Raw genomic sequence first — 21,522 nt, forward strand, 5'->3', positions numbered from 1 at the left:
AAGATCTGGGCTTCCAAATGTGCAACATGATTGCATCTAGTGCAATTGTATTCACCCTCGAATGGCTCTTCAAGGCACGGACACACTGCACAGGACACACACTTAGTGGCATTGTCCACGGAGCACATGTTTAATGGGGATGAACAGTAAAAAAGGAAAACAGTAAATATGAGTTAGAATTAGACCCTGTCTGCTGTAGTTGGAGGACTAGCTAGAATCAAGCAAACAATACAGAAGGAAAATCTATCAATCCTTATCAAAAGGGGCGGGTGCTGTTGAGGTTACTGTTAAGGTGGCAGGGGACTGTTGAGGTCACTGTTAAAGGGGCAGCTGCTGTGGAGGTCACTGTTCAGGGGGTGGGTTATTGTGGAAAACACTGTTAAGGAGATGGGGTACAGTGAAAATCACTAATAAAGGGGCGGCCACTGTGGATTTAACTGTTAAAGGGGCGTTTGCTGTGGATGTTACTGTTAAGGGGGCAGGGGACTGTGGAGGCCACTGTTAACGGGGAAGCTGCTGTGGAGGTCACTGTTAAGGGAATGGAGAACTGTGGCAGTCACTGTTAAAGGGGTGGGCGCTGTGGAGTTCTCTGTTAAAGGGGCATGGAAGAGTGGAGGTCACAGTTAAGGGGACGGTTTGCTATGGAGGACAGTGTTAAGAAGGGGCGGGCCCCTGTGGAGGTCACTGTCAAGGGTGTGGAGTGCTGTGAAAGTCAAAGTTAAGGGGGTAGGCTGCTGTGAAGGTCCCATTTTAAGGAGGCAGGAAACTTTGGGGGGGGGGGGGGTCAGTGTTAAGGGGTGGGGGGCTGTGGAGTTCCAATGTTAAGGGGGCGGGGGCGGGGTGCTGTAGAGGTCATTCTTATGGGGGATACTGTCGATATCTTTTAACGACACACAGAAACATTAAGTGAAATAGATGCCGGGTCCTTCTGCTAGTGTAATATAAATCCCAGGATGATATCACTGTTTTACTGTATTACACGTATGATATTTTACAGCTGAATCATTCATTTGCTTGGAAATAAATAAATGTGACATCATCGCTGTAAGTTAATCTATAAGTATCGGGAACACTGACCAGGAGAACAGTGCTACATTCATGGCTTGGAAAATCAATACCAGCTTATTTGTCATTGCTGCAACCTAGTGAGGGAGTTCAGGGTCCTTCCAAATTCTTCTCAGGCAGATCATCTGTGTTTGCCTACAACTGCTCGCTTTTTGCTCCGTGCGACTGGTAGCAGAGCCCTACTACTCCTTTTGGTGGAAATCATCTCGATTTGGTCTTCTGCATCCATATCTATCTTCACGAGGTTTCCAGGTATGACAGGTTACCATATCAAATAACTATGTAAGGATTACCAGCATGCAAGAGGTGTACCTGGAAACTCTAGGACCCCATTGCAAAATCTGTGTAGTTAGGCTATGCCATCACTTGACAATCATGGGGATCTGATCTGATCGGTCGGGGTTGGAGTCCCACTGATCCTGAGAATGACAGGGATGCAACACTTTATTTGTATTGTGTTCATTTCTAAGTTTATCCTGCAGAACGGCATTCCCTGCAACCACTCTTGAATGGGGTCTTTCTGTAGTTCTCTACGTAGTAGGTGCCAGGGGCGGACTGGGAACTGAAAGTGGCCCTGGAAAAAATACTAAAAGTGGCCCCGTTTTGTAGTCTGGTCCAAATTGATGGAAGGCAGGGCCAGCAATACCATATTGCTGCACATTATACCACCCCAACAGAGCCAAATACCACAGTCCATCACAAAATACTGCCAGCAGTATAAAATACAGCCCCAAAAATTTCCACTGGCCGGCCGTGAGAAGGGCCCAGACGGCCCCCCGGGAAATTTCCCTGTAAGGTCTATGGTCAATCCGCCCCTGCCAGGGACCATTGTGCAGGGAAAGATCGTAAAGTGAATGAGGCGATAAACCCATTCATATTCAGGTTCAGTAGGGTGTCTTAGAGGTAAAATGGCACCAATCATAAATTGGTATCATATCCTAGCAATATGCCCACACTTTGTAAGAGAGGAACATTGCATCTATAGAAATCTATGGATCCATAAATGACTTACTCTTTAGGCACACGGCAGTATTTCCTCATAAAATCTAAAAACATATCTGAGATATTCATCCCAATAAGAATTGCTTCTAGGGCACAACTCTGTACCTAATGGAGGCTCCAAATGATGGCACATAGAGGTCGTGCGGGTCCATGTGCAGAGACCCTTTCTTTGAGTCTATTATTAATATATACACTAATATTTATAGCATGAGGTAACCCCTAAAAAAGATCTGACAAACTCCCCTAACCAAACCCCTGTCACTATATACTAGGGGTATTATGGTTTCAGAATAGTTATTTTTTGGTAGAAAGAGTCAAACGATTTTGCAATATGTAACTTAATGTGCATGGTCACAGCCATAAAACATCGGGTCTGTCCTGATAAAAATGAAAAGTCAACTTTCACATTTCTAACATATACATAGGTCCTCTAGACCAGGGGTCAGCAACCTATGGCATTCCAGCTGCTGTGGAACTACAACTCCCAGCGTGCACATTTCCTCAGCTGTTCTTGTTAACCCCCACCCCAAAGGATGCTTCTGGAAGTTTGAGAACAGCTGGAGTGTGGAAGGTTACTGATCACTACTCTAGACCGTACGTTATCAACTAGACCAGTGGTAAGTGTACCCCAATGGATCTATATTGCGATGTACTGTATCTAGGGGGTCCTCCTGTGGTACTTTTAAAAGGCTGTAAAGAGTTTAATGTAGCCTTGGAGTTATGTTGATGTAATCTGAGGAGGAGGCACTTGGCTTAGGACATTGAGAAGCACTGAACTGGTGTGCACACTTTTAATGGGGTATTACATCTGACATTGATGGCATATCGCTAGGATATACCAACAATGTCAGATAGGAGCAGGTCCCAGAGGTAAGGCTAACACCTATCTCCAGAATGGGGCCCCCAAAGTGAACGGGGAGCAAGTTGCGCATGTGGTGCCACCCTCCATTCACCACTCCAGGACTAAAGAGGATCAAGAGGATTTATTGTTCATGCGTGGCTGCTTTTTGTTCACTTCGGGGACCTATAATAGAGATAGGAGAAGGTCTCAGAGGTGAGACCAACACCTATCGGACATTTAAGGCATACCCTATCAATATGCCATTAATCTCACCTCTGGGACCTGCTCCTATGTCTACAACAAGGCCCACGAAGTGAACAGAGATCTCACTGCGCTGCCTCCTCTCCATTCACTGTTATGGGACTTCTGAAAACAGCCGAACAAGTCCCTTTGAAAGTCCCATAATCGTGAATGGCCTCACGTCAGCAGCTTGCTCTCTGTTTACTTTGTGGCCCTGTTGTGGAGATAGGAACAGGTCCCAGAGGTGGAACCCGCACCTATCTGACATTTATGGCATATCCAATCGATATGCCATCAGTGTCCCAGATGGGACAACCCCTTTAGAGGGTTTTTCTAGGATTACTGTGGTTTTTAGCATATGCTTACATAGTTGCTTACCTAATATACATCTTCCCTATGCCTTTTTTTTAAACAATTTGGATTCTCCTGACCCATTTCCACCATGTAAACCAATCCCTCTGGTTTGTTTCCATCCTGTAGGTAGCACTTCCTGTTGCTGTATCCAACCAAACCCATGATGCATTTCTCCTTCCTCTGCCACAACTCCAGCACCGCCCATAACAACCCCCAGCTAGTATATAGCTCCTCCCATCCAACTAGTTACATAGCCACTCCCCTATCACTTATTTTGCTGCTTTGACACGCCCAAGGATATGACATCACAGGAAATAAGAAAGAGCTACATGGACACGGTCATGTGAGCACAGCCCATAATGGAATATAAGCGTTATAAAGTTGAAAGTAATGCAACACATAATTACAGTTACCTTCATTAGGGATGAGCGAATCTTTTACCGAACTCCGGTTTGGTTCCAAGTTGGAACCGAACCCGAGTTCGGTAAAAGGTTTTTTTACAGTAGAAATAAAAAAATTTAAGTTATTACTTGAAGTCTCGCGAGACTTCGTGAAGTAATAACTTCGGCTCATCTGAGGCAATACATTCTAATACCGTACGGAGCTCCCACTCCGTACAGTATTCTAACGAAGTTTTATGCGAATCGCTTCGGATGTTTCATCCGAAGTCAATTCTTTCATCCCTAACCTTCATAGAAGATTATTTTAAAGGATGTGATGCAAACTAGAAAAACCCTTTAAGGAACCTTTTCCCACTGTATGAAATATTTCAAAATGGCAGCTGGACAAGATTCATCATGTGACCTGGCCAAAATACATTTCCAGTGATGAAATATAAAGCTTGCATCTTCCATGGGTTCCTCAGTGAACCATTATGACTGAAGAATAAATATCATTTTGCAGGCCCCACACATTAATTACAAGATACCATGTTGATAAACTCCAGGTGGGAACATATAACTATCCTCCATCCATCATTGTGAAGGCGAGATAGCTTCCCTTTAAAACTGTGAGTGATTAATCGGCAGACTTACAGAGCAATGCAATGGAACTGGCTCAGTGCTCTGCCGTATAAACAATGACATAAATCATTTACATCTGTTCATGGTGTACTGTATAACTTCTGTGGCCCAGATTTGCATATATTATGTATAGTAAATTGCAAACTGTTCCACTAGCAGGACCCCCAGGGATCATCGGTAATCTGGGAGGGAACCAGGCAGTAAGTGTTCAGTTTTTCTGCAGCACCTCCACAGGGGAGACAAAGCATTACACACTTCCCATTGAAACAAATCAACAGTTCATGTAGTCTGTGAACATGTCAAGTCCTCCAGAGATGAGGGTCTTTACTAGGGAACTCCCACTAATCCCTAATAGAGTATTTGAAACTGTCTTCAAAAAATCCTCATTATTAGGTCTCACGCACATGACGTCCCCATCCGATCCGCATTTTTTGTGGATCAGATGCATTGCAGACCTATTCAATTCAATGGGGCTGCAAAAAATGTGGACAGTACACCATGTGCTGTCCGCAGCCCTATGTCCGTTCCGTCATCCCACCAAAAAAATAAATAAATAGAATATGGCTTATTCTTGTCCATTTTGCGGCAGGACTTGTGCAAAGGGATATTGCGAAACACACACGGACAGTATCCATGTTTTGCGGATTCGCAATTTGCAGACTGCAAGACGTATACTGTCATGTGCATGAGATCTTAGGGTCAGAATGGCAAACAAGGCGAAAAACAGAAGATCCTCCAGTGGGCCGAAGTTGTGATAATAGTAGTAAATACAGTATATAGAAATAGCACTGAGCTCGGTTTAGATTCTACTCAGTACTTTCCCTGAATTTCCTAGTTTCATCGTAGAGCTGCCCTTTGGATTTTTATTGATCAGGACTGGCAGAAGCTAGCCCTCCATGTTTCCATTGTTACAAAACTCCAACACAACCCCATGGAGTCCTGTCCCAACACATTCATGAAAAAAAATGTACCTAGTGAGGTGAAAGGTCTAGAGAAGTCACATTTTTGCTGCCTAGGTACCGGTCATATGTTTACCTAAAGCAAATGTACAATATGGACTCTTATTTCATAGTTTGCTTTGCAAATACACAAATCAATAAAGTTTTGGTTGCTTAGTAGAAAATTAATAATTCATTTTCCTTGGGAATCCTGTATTGTATGGTTGCTGAGTACCTTTATGCGCTTTCAACCCACAAATTTACAATATACATCCATAGCATGTTTATTTCTGAGAAGAATTGTGTTAAGCAGAGTATCTTGGTGTGCAAAAAAATGTCAATGTATGGCCATCTCTTTTATTGCAACCCTAAATGAATACAGACCCCTAAATAAATAAAGACCCCAGACCATCCATTTACAGAGCTAGACCAAACCCTAAATAAATACACCCTCCAAACCCCCTAAATTCTTACAGACCTCTAAATAAATACAGACCCCCTTAACAAGTACAAACCCCAGACCAGATTCCCAGACCTTCCTTTAACATAACTAGACCAAACCTCTAAATAAATATACACCCCAACCCTCTTAAATTCTTTCAAACTACAGTACATACAAGACCCCTAAATTAATACAGAGCCCCTAAACAAATAAAGACTCCAGACCAGGCCTCTATATAAATATCGACTTCCTAATCAAATACAGACCCTAGACCAGATCTCTAAATAAATATGGACCTCATAAACAAATTTAGAACCTAGACCAGATCTTTGATTTACAGAACAAGACCAAACCCTCTAGATACATACAGACTCCAGACCAAACCCCTAAATAAATATATACACAACCCCCAAAATGAATACTGTCCTCCTAAACAAATACCGACCTCACACCAGACACCAAATAGAGACTCATAACAGACCTATAAATAAATACACCCCAGGCCCTAAAATAAAGATCTAATTACAGAACCAGACCGAACTGTCTAAATAAATACTCAAGGATGGCACAGGAGGAGATGGACATGTGGCAGTGAAGGTAAACAAACTTTACTCCAACAGGGGGCACAACATAAGTAGCTACAGATAGAACCGGTACAAGACTTGGTGGTTACGCGTTTAAAAGGCACAGAGCTTGGTGGTTATAAAGTATGTTAAAGGCACAGAGCTTGGCGGTTATAGATTATCATAAAGGCACAGAGCTTGGCAGTGTAGGGAGATGCAGGGGTCAGTCATTGACGGAAGGTACGTGTCACTGAGGTTCCTGGCCTCGGTGAGATAGAAACCGGTAGTTTAGTGCGTCAGCAGCAGCTAGGCTGGCTGACACTGTGTTTTTTACTTAGTGTGGCTGTAAAGCCGATCTGGGCCAGTTCTTATTGGGAGCAGCCAAAGAGCAGGGTGGGTGGCTGTTCCCCACGTTCCAGGCCAGGTTTTGGGCTGGGAATAAAAACCCAGCCAGCAGTCACAGCTGTGTGTGGATTACCCTGCATTTTCATAGTGGAGCTGTGAAGCACTGGGGTCTTGGGTTCCAACCAGTTGGTAGCGTGCTGGAGAGCCGCACGCTGAAAATCAGGTGCCCTAAAGCCTGCTGTGGACGGCTGTGGATTGCCATGGACAAAACAGTCCGCCAGGTGACACGTTTGTGCTGTGGACTTTATGCGGTGTGAAAAACACCAGGACTCTGCACAGTGTTGTTTTTGCTTTATTGCTTTTTTTGTGTGAATAAACACTGAACTTTTGCTTTACTACCGTGTTCTTGCCTCTGTACTGCGTCCGCTTACCCTGCCTACCAGAGCGAATCCCTACATCAGTTATAGACTATCATAAATGCACAGAGCTTGGCAGTTATAGAGTATGTTAAAGACACAGAGCTTGGCGGTTACAGATTATCATAAAGGCACAGTGCTTGGCAGTTATAGAGTATCATAAAGGCACAGAGCTTGATAGTTATAGAGATTAATAAAGGCACAGAGCTTGGCAGTTATAGAGTATGTTAAAGGCACAGAGCTTGGCAGTTACAGAGTATGTTAAAGGCACAAGAGCTTGCCTGTTACTCTCAGTGAGGGCACACAGCATATTGGTTGTAGTTTAACAGGCTCTAAGAGCAACTCTCACTTATAACATAGTGGGGCAACTTGGGTTAGTAGTCTTCCAGGCTCTGGTCACAATAGTGTTATTCTTCAGATCCTTCCCCAATCCACAGTTCAGGCACTGTTATTTGTAAATTCCTTCGAATGTTAATACCAGGATTTACCATTCTCAAATTTTATATTTTGGATATAAATGTGTGGCTAGATGCGCTCAAACACTTGGACAAATATTACACCCTAGTCTTATTTACACCCTAGGTACATGAGAGGGTCTTGCGCCCTTGCGCCCTATATGGGGGGGTGATCACCAACAAAAATTATGCAATCGAGAGACCTTCTGGATCTTCCTGTTAAAGACATGTTCTCCTAATGGTCTCAATCGTAAATCTAATTTGATTTTGCATTATTAAATGATTTCTCATATTGTATCTATTTTACTATTTGTAATGTTATTGCATTGTGAATATCCATTTATTCCATTAAGTCAATTTTGATGAGGAGTATTTGATAATTTGTATTGCCATTGATTGCCATTTGCATTATATGCTATGACTGAGGTCCTTTGTATTGGTCGAAATGTGTCAAATGTGACGTCTATTTTTACCTGTGATGGATTTTATCGTGTTTCTGTAAATATCCTTTATTATATGGATGCTGGATCTTTCAGTTACTTACCTTGGCAGTAAAGAACATAGATTGTCCTTGACCATGGTTGCAGCTCCACACGTCAGTGCTGGCATTACATGTACAAGACACTGACAGGCTCAAGGATTGGCCCACGTTCTGCTCAACATAAGTGTTGATTTATTGGGACTCTCCAACTTGTGTGGGCACAAGACATCAGTTCTCAGAAATTTTCATAATCCATGATATGGAAAGGGAGGGACTGTAGTACCAGCAACTTGGCCAGCTTGACCAGGTGCACATACTGTTGTCTCTTTGCAATCGCCTCGGCTATTGATTGCTGGTGAAACACGTGACGAGGAGTAGGAGGAAGCGGAGCATCAGGAGCAGTAGACGAAGGGAAGGACCGACAGGTTCCTTCTGCTCAGGTTGTGGAGCCCTGACTGCTGGAGAAGGAGTGTGGGCTACTGGGAGATGCAGAGGTTGATGTGTCACGCTGTACAACTCTACATTAGTGCCACAGTTTTCCCAGGCCATTTTATGGTGATGCTCCATGTGTTGACACAGGGCTATGGTGCCAACATTCACACCCTGACCGTGCTTCACCTTCTGTCCACATATCCTGCATACCGCCATGCTAATGTTTTCCAGTGACTTGATAAAAAACTCCCACACTGCCTAGTATGATATTTTACCCCCACCGCTCCATGCTGACTGTCTGACGGTGCGTGTATGAACCTATGCACCGCTTGTTTCTTGACAGGTAAGCTCCTGAGTATCAGACGGTCTACCCCAGGCGCGTTTGGCTCCAGATCTCCCACTGCCTCCACCCTGTTGGCTCATCAGTACGCTGCTGTAGTGTCCCACTAGGTAGGGGTGGGCACTACACAAGGGTCAATTGGGTCACGTGTTACTCCTACTCCAAAGGGACAGTAATATTATATTTAACCAAGTATTTTCATGTATTTTCTATGTGCTTTATATGTATTGTTTCCCCTGTGACATGCATAGCAGGCCTATGAGGGTGTAGTTAGGCATCCTAGACACTAGAGGGAGATAGGGAGCCCCTAGTATAAATGTTCAGGCCCAGACAGGGAGGAGGGGAGTCTGTAGTCAGGAGTCTGTGGACACAGAAGTGAGAGGGCATCTTAGCCAGAGATATGCTGAGCGCCTCCTCCTGACATGCAGCTAGATAGTCCAGGCTTCTAGCTGCCACCAGGAGGCTAGTGAAGGACCATAGCCTGCCTGAAGTATTATTGAGCCTATGATAGCACAAGAAGAAGTCACCCCAGTAGAAGAGATGTGCCTCCTGTGAGAAACCTGCAGTATCCTCAAGCCAAGCAGGGCCAGTGTATCCAGCTAAGACAAGTAAGCTGATGGGCAGAAGAATTATAAATATAATGCAAGGATAAATACAAGAGGAAGATTATTTTTACCAAGGATAAAAGCCAGCATTGAGGCATCCGGGCCTTGGGATGAAAGCCAGCCAGGAGTTCTAGGAACAGTGTACAGTCGTGGCCAAAAGTTTTGAGAATTAGATAAATATTGGAAATTGGAAAAGTTGCTGCTTACGTTTTTATAATAGCAATTTGCATATACTCCAGAATGTTATGAAGATTGATCAGATGAATTGCATAGTCCTTCTTTGCCATGAAAATTAACTTAATCCACAAAAAACCTTTCCACTGCATTTCATTGCTGTCATTAAAGGACCTGCTGAGATCATTTCAGTAATCGTCTTGTTAACTCAGGTGAGAATGTTGACGAGCACAAGGCTGGAGATCATTATGTCAGGCTGATTGGGTTAAAATGGCGGACTTGACATGTTAAAATGAGGGTGATGCTTGAAATCATTGTTCTTCCATTGTTAACCATGGTGACCTGCAAAGAAACGCGTGCAGCCATCATTGCGTTGCATAAAAATGGCTTCACAGGCAAGGATTTTGTGGCTACTAAGATTGCACCTCAATCAACAATTTATAGGATCATCAAGAACTTCAAGGAAAGAGGTTCAATTCTTGTTAAGAAGGCTTCAGGGCGTCCAAGAAAGTCCAGCAAGCGCCAGGATCGTCTCCTAAAGAGGATTCAGCTGCGGGATCGGAGTGCCACCAGAGCAGAGCTTGCTCAGGAATGGCAGCAGGCAGGTGTGAGCGCATCTGCACGCACAGTGAGGCCAAGACTTTTGGAAGATGGCCTGGTGTCAAGAAGGCCAGCAAAGAAGCCACTTCTCTCCAAAAAAACATCAGGGACAGATTGATCTTCTGCAGAAAGTATGGTGAATGGACTGCTGAGGACTGGGACAAAGTCATATTCTCCGATGAAGCCTCTTTCCGATTGTTTGGGGCATCTGGAAAAAGACTTGTCCGGAGAAGAAAAGGTGAGCGCTACCATCAGTCCTGTGTCATGCCAACAGTAAAGCATCCTGAAACCATTCATGTGTGGGGTTGCTTCTCATTCAAGGGAGTGGGCTCACTCACAATTTTGCCCAAAAACACAGCCATGAATAAAGAATGGTACCAAAACACCCTCCAACAGCAACTTCTTCCAACAATCCAACAACAGTTTGGTGAAGAACAATGCATTTTCCAGCACGATGGAGCACCGTGCCATAAGGCAAAAGTGATAACTAAGTGGCTCGGGGACCAAAACGTTGACATTTTGGGTCCATGGCCTGGAAACTCCCCAGATCTTAATCCCATTGAGAACTTGTGGTCAATCCTCAAGAGGCGGGTGGACAAACAAAAACCCACTAATTCTGACAAACTCCAAGAAGTGATTATGAAAGAATGGGTTGCTATCAGTCAGGAATTGGCCCAGAAGTTGATTGAGAGCATGCCCAGTCGAATTGCAGAGGTCCTGAAAAAGAAGGGCCAACACTGCAAATACTGACTCTGCACAAATGTCATGTAATTGTCGATAAAGGCCTTTGAAACGTATGAAGTGCGTGTAATTATATTTCACTACATCACAGAAACAACTGAAACAAAGATCTAAAAGCAGTTTAGCAGCAAACTTTGTGAAAACTAATATTTGTGTCATTCTCAAAACTTTTGGCCACGACTGTACACTATTTCTGAGAAGATACAACCTGATTCTGAGTGCGTATTATTATTGCCCTCTGAGTATCTTGCCAAGACTATACCTGCCAGTATTTAAATAATAAGCCTGCTTGTGAAGCGCTTGATGTGAGGGACTGTATTACCATCTTATTGTACAAAGTTGGACAGTTATCCAGTAAAGCAAAGTTTGGTTCACCATACCATCTGTGTACCTCAATTACTACTGCTATAAAATCGGTGTGCCACCGTTACAGGCACTGGCGTCACGATTCTTAAAGGGACCTTGCCTCAGGCACTCAAAACACTTGCAACATCCAGGGCACCTCATCCACCATCAGGCCTGGTCTCTACATACAGAGTGTGCCCCAGAGGAACTTTGTGTCAGCCTCTCCTTCACTGTCGCATGCCTGCCCAGGGTCTCCTATGAACAGTGAGTAACCCTCGATTGCCCATAACCGTGGCCTCACTTCACAATACCCTGCAGGTCTGGCGTGCTGCACTGCCACCCTGCTGCTGTCTCACAGGCCTGCTGCCACCCTAACCCCCTGATTATGATGATGATGCCCCCTCTTTACCCTCTCCCATGTGCGATCGGCTACATCATTATCCACTACTGTCTCTTTTCCCTCACCAGTCTTATGGCCACATCCCTGACCACCTCCAGCACATGCTCCCACCCGACTGTCATCCTCGGCAGTTGCACGCCTAAGGGGGGACACAGCGGATCTCTCCTCCATAACTGTGCTGGCCTGTAGCTTCTGACTGTACTCACTAAGCTAATCCTCACTGAAAAGCGGAGCAGAGCTGGCAGCATACATCGCTTCCTGAGCAGAAGGAGCAGTAAAAGAAAGAGGCAGTTGCAGGACAGATGAGGGAACAGAGCTTGTTCCTGGGCCATGCCAACTAAGCGTGATTTCTAGCGGTGTGTATCTGTTGTCACCTGAGATGATGTTGAAGAACAAGCCAACCATTCCAGTACAGCTGGATTATTGGTCAAAATACGACCGCTGGAAGACAGTGGCAGCTCTGGCCTGTTGCTGCCGCCGCTGCTACCACCCCCCCCCCCCCCCCCTTCTTCTGCTGATACTTGTACTGGCTACAGCAACATTTTTGCCACTGCCTGTTCCTCCCAGCGACAACATGACGCGCCAAAAGTCCAAAGAAAAGGAGGAGAAGGAAAACAACATGGCGCCGCGCAAGCTGCGAAGATGTCAGAAGTGGCTGCTCGGCTAGAAAAGTTTGCCCGCTCCTCAACACTCTCAGCAAGAGCCCCAGATCTGGCGATAGACAAGGCATCTGTAACAACTTAAAGACACCACTGGGAATGTCGACTCCTGCACCATACCATTCACAGAGACAGAGGTCAGTACACTACTGGACATGGGGGCTGCTCCTGAGAAAGAACCCACCATCAAGGATGTCTTTGCAGCAGTGGCGCAATGCAATATGGCTCTTGCCTCGTTGAATACGCATATGGGGGGTCTCAAGGAGGACATTTTACTTATCAGACAAGACATGAGGCAAGTGAAGGAGCAGATTGGTGAGATGGAGGGCCGACTAAGTACAATGGAGGATCAGGTACCGCCTGTAAAAAGAGACCTTCAGCGTGTAATGCACAATGTCTCACTACTTATATCTAAATCTGATGATCTTGAGAATAGACTGAGACATAATAATGTCCGAATATTTGGTGTGCCTGAACACGCTGAGGGAGCTGATGCTGTTACGTTTATGGAGAAATGGCTTGCTGATAAAATTGAAGGAGAATGTAACGCCTCAGACGTGCATTACCACCTTTTTACACCTTTCTCCACTATCTCTTATGGTTAATATAATGTCATCATATGTACTGATTCCCAGGTCCTGTATAATGTGCATATTCTTTTATCTGCAACTGTTATGTTATTATGTAATGTACCTGGTTCACCAGCAGATGGCGGCAAGCATGGCAGAGCTATATTTGCAGAGGATGGAACCATCTTTCCATTCTCTTCTCTCCCTCTAGGGAGGAGTTTAGTTAGTAAAGGTGAGTGTCTAGAGTACCCCCTGCCAAGGGAGGCTGTGGAGCAGGATCTCGTCTCTGCTGGGCGAGCCCTGCCTGAGCCGGCAGAGCACCTTCAGCTCTGCTGGACAAAGAGGCAGAAGCCTTAAGCCTCTGAAGCCAGGGAGAAAAAGCTCCTCTGGGTAAAGACAAAGACAGACCAGGCTCCAGAAAGTTAAGCACAGACTCCACAAAGTTCCTATGTAATCCTGACAGCACAGCAGAGCCATAGACGTAGAAGAGCCGAGTGTGTTTGCCTGCCAGAATTAATGCCAAAGCCTGCTGATGACCAAGACAAAGTTGAAAGATTGTTTCCTGATGAAAGTTTATTCAAGTAAAGCTGTTGTTCAACGTTATACCAAGTCTGGACTCAATTAATTTTTTCATCCCACCATTCAACTACCCCCTTTTCTGCAGCGGACGGCCACGCCTGGGCTTCCAGCGTATCCAGGTAGGAGCACCGTGACAAGTGCAACACCATTAAGGGACATTAGGCCACCCTACACCACTCTGGCATTTTTACCCTGGATACCATCCATATCACTAAAAGGGGCCCTCGGCTTCACGGCAACTGGGGTAATGACAAACTTTGTACTTTAAGGGACCCCAGGTAGTGGTGAACCAGTCCCAACACCGGTCGGCCCCTGCTGCAAGAGACTGTCTCCCCTGTTTGCTATTGAGCAGGTTCACTACGTACCATTTCACCCTCCACCACCAGGGCCGCTGCCGAGACCTCTTCTGATCAAAGTTCTGCATTTTAGAGATCGGGATGCGATTTTGAAAGGCGCACGAGACTGTGCAGATCTTACTATAAATGGCAATCGTGCATCCTTGTTTCCTGATTTTTCTGCGGAGGTACAAAAATGAAGAGCACACTTCCTGGATGTCAAAAAACGACAGAGTTCTACAGCTACCCTTTTCGATGATCTACCCCGCCAGACTGCGTGCAGCAGCGTGCCAGTGGCTAGATGCTCATGAGAAGGATCTGCATGGCAACACTTGAGGACACTGTGGACTCTATGTGGTATTTGAGCTGCGTCCAATACTTTGTGGGTTAGCTGGTTACATACCAGATCCTACCAAGACTCTCTGTTGGATAAATGTTGTACTGGGCAGGGGGAGTTTTCTTATGACCTTCCTTTCAGCCTTTAGTTTTGGCTGGTTTTTATTGGTCTGTACTAGACGAGACATTATGTATGTTTTTCCATTGGCTGTGCAATGGCCTTGGGGTAAGCGGCACTGGGCTGGTTCTTTTTTGGAGATGGTTTAATGATGGGTACCCTTAAGATTATTGCTTGGAATGTGCAGGGATTAGGCCAAACCTCTAAACGGCATGCTGTTTTTCACGCTTTGCAAACACACCAACCAGCAATCCTCTGTCTTTCTGAAACACATCTTACTCCCAACTAGGGCTGCAGTAAACGATTATTTTAGAAATAGAGTATTCTATTGATTATTTTTTATGATTAATCAAGTAATCTAATAAGAATAAATGAATTAATAGACTATTTACCTTTATAAAAACTCATCAGACCCCCTGCCATCAGTCCCCAACACCCTTTGTTCCCCCCTGTGCGATCAGCCCAAGTGCATCAGTTCCCCCCACTGCCATCAGCTCCACTATCCCCCTGTGCCATCAGCCCCATTCCTCCAGTGCCTTCAGCTCTCCCCCACCCCAGTACCACCAGCTGCCCCCTCAGTGCCATCAGCTGCCCCCTCAGTGCCATCAGCTGCCCTCTCAGTGCCATTAGCTGCCCCCCAGTGCCATCAGCTGCCACCTAGTGCCATCAGCTGCCACCTAGTGCCATCAGCTGCCCACCAGTGCCATCAGCTGCCCACCAGTGCCATCAGCTTCCCCCCCAGTGCTATCAGCTTGCCCCCCAGTGCCACCAGCTTGCCCCCCAGTGTCACCAGCTGCCCCCTCAGTGCCACCAGCTGCCCCCCAGTGCCATCAGCATGCCCCCCAGTGCCACCAACTGCCCCTAGTGCCACCAGCTTTCCCCCCCCAACTAATTTTTCATTTTTTTTTGTGAAGGACTAAAGAAAGTAGAATTAGATATGAAACCCTGCAAAGAAACAAAGAATTGGGTGGTCTAGCAATGCCCAACCCTGCAGCATTTTAAATGATGGAACACGGCTCGAGGAGCGGAAAGAAATGGCTGAATGGCAGTTAAATGGGCATCGGGACGGGAAGTTTATGCATAACAGAACAGATTCAGTGTTAATGGTGCAGTAAACGAACTAGATAAATGCGCTTATATATTAGACCGCCTGTTGACAATGAGTCTGACGATCAGTAAGTCTATGTATAACAGAACAGATTAAAGGGGTTGTCCACCCTAAGTATTAAAAATCCAAAGTGCCCTAGACAATAGCCAAAACCATGAAGTATTTGTATCATGTGACATGTATTGGCTTTATATCATTTTTCTAACCCGTTCACCATGACCGGCTTCCCTGGAGGAGCTCCCTCAGACCGACTGTGTGGGAGGAGCACCGGCAAAGTGAAAGTAAAAATCCCAGGATGCATTGCAGCAAGCATGTTCAGAGGAACAGTCACATGACATCCCACCTGTGTTTCCATAGAGACAAGAGCCCCTCAGATAATAGCAATAACTCAGTCATCAGTGAATAACTGCTGTACAGACATAGCAATAGAAAGTACGCCCCAGTCCCGGCAGCACACAGGAATATGATGCTAATGTATCACACATATGTTACTGGTGGGGGGGAGGGGGCCCTGTTCATAAACTTGCTGTAGGGCCCAGTCATTTCTAGTTGCACCATTGGCTGTAAGCCATGGACAGATTGAGTAGAGGGGGAGATTTATTGATTTATCATTTTCCTTGTTTCTAAAAAGTGGCGTTTAAAAGTTGCAAACTATGTGTTTGTGACTTTTTAACTGTGCCTTTAAAAACAAAAGAAAGAGCGTGACAATGGTCCGGAGGAGGCGTGACCAGTCGCCCCAACAAATTTATGTTCATTTTCCCCAGTTTTCTCAAATGAAGCCAGAAATCTATGGCAGCTCTTAGCTGTCCTAGATTTCTGTTTAGGTGCATGGACGGCCGTAGGAGGGGGGCTGTTGGGGACAGATCTTTGTTGCACAAGAGCTCTGATGAATACATTTGTACAAAAATCGATCTGCTCACATAGAGAGGAGCATCCTGTCTATCATCACACGACTAACACTACTTTCACACTAGCCTTAGCAGGGTGTCACGGCGGACGTGCACTCAGACTAACAGATAAACCACCAACCAGGCTCTAGGCGAGAGGCAGGGGAAGGGTCACCTCCTAGCTAATCCCTGACCTCTCTCCCTGCGCTGCTCAGCCCACATGCAGACCTTGGTGGTAGGTATGATGTGTCCCCGTGCCTAGGCTGGAACACCCTAAATTCCCTGAGATGGTGAAAAGGGGAAATAGAAGCAGCCTGCTCGCACAGAACCTGGATGGGAGAGATGACACAAAACAACCAAACTAGAAACCACACTTATCTTTCTGAGCTGGAGTAGACAACCTTCCTTCCTGGCTTCCAAGACCAAAGTGATTCATATAATCCGCTCAGAGCACTGGGATGGAGTGCTATTTAAACTAATGACCCCACCCAGTGCACCTGATGAGAGGCGGATCCAGCACGGCTCCAAAACAAAACACTAAACTCGTGCTGCTATTCTGGACGACCTCCGCACATAGTCAGAGTGGGGCATGACACAGGGTCTGGCAGGCTGTTCCCCTGCCGGATCCGTGCTAACACTAGCCCACGAGTGCCGTCGGAAGTCCGCTCCGGCCCCATTCACATTCACTAAATGCCCAGCATGCTGCATTTTTTGCCCGTCCGCCTTTCAGCATGTTTGCCTTGCTGTGGCCGCATCTCCGACCTCTCCCCATTAAAGTGAATGGGGCCGGAGCGGTCTTCCAGTGGCACTCGTGGGCTACTGTTAGCACGGATCACTGTGTACAGTGTAGAGGGGGTCACAGATCTCTATATGCAGTGGTGGGGGTCACATATCACCATATACAGAGTGCAGAAAGGAGAGGGCACACAACTATAGATGGCGAGACTAGTGACTGCTGCTGATATCACTGACCTCCGCCATACTGACAGCTCACAAGGGGTTAAAGCTCCTGAACTGTTGGTCTTGCTGTAATATCATGTCTGTGATAAGAACACAGAGCAGAGGGGCCATAAAAAGGACAGACACTGGGATTGCTCACAGTTTGTGGTCCACAGCGCTTCCCTGGCTCTGCTACATCCTCACATGTTGGCAGGATCCTCTCAGTACGGGGGAAACAGAGGGGGCAGAGCCATCACAGCTTCTCCTTAGTCTCCCTAACAAGTGTCCCCGCTAAGCCCCTGCCAGCCGCTCTGCACAGCCAGGAGTGCCAGTCACAGAAGGAAAGCACCTCTGATACAAGCAGGGTGCTTTAGGACCCAGACAGATGCACACTCCTTCAGGCATGGATGAGGTTGCTCCTCCATGGCACATGCAAGGCATGGACGAGACAGGCTGCTGTGAGAGCAGGACAGCAGGGGTCGTGGCTGCCAATAGCAGGAAAACCAGGCAGATCTGCTTAAGAAAATATATTAGTAAGTGTAATATCTCCCTACTTTCTTTATAGTTTTAATGAGTGCTAACAGAGTGGCCAACCCCTTTAAGTATGAATGACGCAGCAGATGAACTAGAAAAACGCGCCTATATATTAGACCACCTGTCGGCAATGAGTCTGACACACAATAAAGCCTCATTCACACGTCTGTGTTTTGGTCAGTGATTTCCATCAGTGATTTTGAACCAAAACCAGGAGCGGCTCTAAACACAGAACAGGAGCAGATCTTATCCCTTATACCTTATGTCTGTGGAGGCTCCAATCCTAGTTTTGGCTCACAATCACTGATGGAAATGACTGACCAAAACACTGACGTGTGAATGAGGCATACATCTATGTATATCTGAACAGATTCATTATTTAAGGCGCAGCAGAACTAGGTAAATGAGCCTATATATTAGACCGCCTGTTGACAATCATTCTGATGCACAGTATGTCTATGTATAACAGAAAAGATGAAATATAAATGGAGCAGCAGATGAACTAGAAAAACACTCCTATATATTAGACCTCCTGTTGACAAAGAATCTGATGCACAGTAAGTCTACGTATCACAGAACAGATTAAGTATGAATGGCGGAGTAGTGGAACAAGATGCACAGGGCGAATACGCTGAGCCTACACTGTCCCTGCAGTCTCCCTATGCTCTCTCTATGCTGTCCCTACAATGTTATAAAAATTATCCCTACGATCTCCCTGCACTGTCCCTGTACTGTCCCTATCCAATCTTCTATAATTAAAAGCTTTGTTAACAACTGTCCCTAGCGCTTGGCACATCTGTCCCTATGCTCAGCTCACAGTGAAATGGCAGAGAGAAGGCGAGATTTGGGCTTTACAGGGCTGTGACATCACAGGGGAAGGCTATCGGTTGATTGGCTGGCTGCACAGCATTATGGGTCATATCGCATTCTCGATCTTCTTATTTTCACTTTGTGACACGTGTAGCCACCATTTGCAGGGAATAATCCGTATTGCATGGTCTGTACTTGATGCAAGGAAAAACCACCTACCATGGTATCTACTTGCTACAACAAAAAATAATTCATATTGCATGGTCTGTTCTTGATGCCCGGGCTGCTGGCAATCAATATGCTCTAAAACAAGCATAAATCAAGGTCAGCTTTCTAGGTGAGACAAACTGCACTGGCTAGGATGAGGAAAACAATCAACCAATGTGTGAGCTGTGAGAGAGGTTTTATATGGTGGTAGCAATTAATTATGCTAATTCCTAATTTGTTATTCTAGGTGGGCAGTGCTAGGGTGGAAAACAGGGTACTGGATATCAAGCTCTGTGCTACCTGAGGATGAAGAGAAAATTAGATACAGTATATTCTAGTACATAGGACCAGCATTATAGAAGTTATATTCTTTTACATAGAAGGTGGTATTATAGTAGTTATATTCTTGTATATAGGGGAAGTATTATATTAGTTCTATTCTTGTACATAGGAGGCAGTATTATAGTAGTTATATTCTTGTACATAGGAGCAGTATTATAGTAGTTATATTCTTGTACATAGGAGCAGTATTATAGTAGTTATATTCTTGTACACAGGAAGCAGTATTATAGTAGTTATATTCTCTTACATAGGTGGCAGTATTATAGCAGTTATATTCTTGTACATACATATTAGCAGTATTATAGCAGTTATATTCTTGTACATAGGAAGCAGTATTATAGTAGTTATATTCTTGTACATAGGAGGCAGTATTATAGTAGTTATATTCTTGTACATAGGAGGCAGTATTATAGCAGTTATATTCTTGTACATTGGAGGCAGTATTATAGTAGTTATATTATTGTACATAGGAGGCAGTATTATAGTAGTTATATTCTTGTACATAGGAGCAGTATTATAGTAGATATATTCTTGTACATAGGAGGCAGTATTATAGTAGTTATATTCTTGTACATAGGAGGCAGTATTATAGTAGTTATATTCTTGTACATACATAGGAGCAGTATTATAGTGGTTATATTCTTGTACATAGGAGCAGTATTATAGCAGTTATATTCTTGTATATAGGAGCAGTATTATAGTAGTTATATTCTTGTACATAGGAGCAGTATTATAGTAGTTATATTCTCTTACATAGGTGGCAGTATTATAGCAGTTATATTCTTGTACACAGGAAGCAGTATTATAGTAGTTATATTCTCTTACATAGGTGGCAGTATTATAGCAGTTATATTCTTGTACATACATAGGAGCAGTATTATAGCAGTTATATTCTTGTACATAGGAAGCAGTATTATAGTAGTTATATTCTTGTACATAGGAGCAATATTATAGTAGTTATATTCTTGTACATAGGAGCAGTATTATAGCAGTTATATTCTTGTATATAGGAGCAGTATTATAGTAGTTATATTCTTGTACATAGGAGCAGTATTATAGTAGTTATATTCTCTTACATAGGTGGCAGTATTATAGCAGTTATATTCTTGTACACAGGAAGCAGTATTATAGTAGTTATATTCTCTTACATAGGTGGCAGTATTATAGCAGTTATATTCTTGTACATACATAGGAGCAGTATTATAGCAGTTATATTCTTGTACATAGGAAGCAGTATTATAGTAGTTATATTCTTGTACATAGGAGCAATATTATAGTAGTTATATTCTTGTACATAGGAGCAGTATTATAGTAGTTATATTCTTGTACATAGGAGGCAGTATTATAGTAGTTATATTCTTGTACATAGGAGCAGTATTATAGTAGTTATATTCTTGTACATAGGAGCAGTATTATAGTAGTTATATTCTTGTACATAGGAGCAGTATTATAGTAGTTATTTTTCTTGTACATAGGCGGCAGTATTATAATGGTTATATTCTTGTACATAGGCGGCAGTATTATAGTAGTTATATTCTTGTACATACATAGGAGCAGTATTATAGTGGTTATATTCTTGTACATAGGAGCAGTATTATAGTAGTTATATTCTTGTACATAGGAGCAGTATTATAGTAGTTATATTCTTGTACCTAGGAAATAGTCATCAGTGTAAGAAATCATGCATGGTAGGCAGGGGACCCTGGTACAGATTTTGCACTGGGGCCCAGGATCTTCAAGATATGACTCTGTGGACAACTTCTCAAAAATGTGACTTCTCTAAGGACATCACCAGTTTTGACTGTAGCCTGTGTCACAGCCTCATTCAAGTTAAAGGGGTTGTCCCACAAAAAAATATTCAGCAGTTTTCAATCCAACACCTGGCTCTGAATACTTTCTTAACTACATGTAATTAAAAATTTTGTATAGCCACTCAATGAGTCATTCAATAAAATGTATCTGTATTGCGCCACCTGCTGTCTGCACTTTTTCTTATTTCTCTGTCCATCTCACTCAGTTGGGCGTACATGCTCAGTTTCATCCTTCAACTGGCTGTGATAGGGAGACAGCTGCAGCGGAAAGGGCACTCACCCTGTGAAAGGTCATGCCCGCTAAGCTGCCGGCTTGATATAAATCGAGCAGAGCAATTGGAGCAAGAAATGGGGAGACCCCTGGATCCATGTGAGGTGCAAGGAAGGTTCTAATTTTGTTAGAAAGAGATTGCTATGTATTATATGATGTCTGATTTCTTTTTACATTTATCAAGGGATAACCCCTTTAAATGGGCTGAACTGCAAT

At 44.3% G+C, this 21,522-nt stretch overlaps 1 protein-coding gene across 1 annotated transcript in view; it reads left to right on the forward strand.

Moving 5' to 3' along the window:
* Positions 1–1,124: 1,124 nt before the first annotated feature.
* The window catches only part of LOC120996434 (transmembrane 4 L6 family member 1-like), a 33,247-nt gene continuing 12,849 nt past the window's right edge, over positions 1,125–21,522 (forward strand). The window contains exon 1 of the mRNA XM_040426329.1: positions 1,125–1,317. The gene's annotated coding sequence lies outside the window, so the exon portion shown is untranslated. The remainder of the gene's footprint in view (positions 1,318–21,522) is intronic.

The sequence above is a fragment of the Bufo bufo genome, chromosome 3 (genome assembly GCF_905171765.1).
Source record: "Bufo bufo chromosome 3, aBufBuf1.1, whole genome shotgun sequence".
NCBI lineage: Eukaryota > Metazoa > Chordata > Amphibia > Anura > Bufonidae > Bufo > Bufo bufo.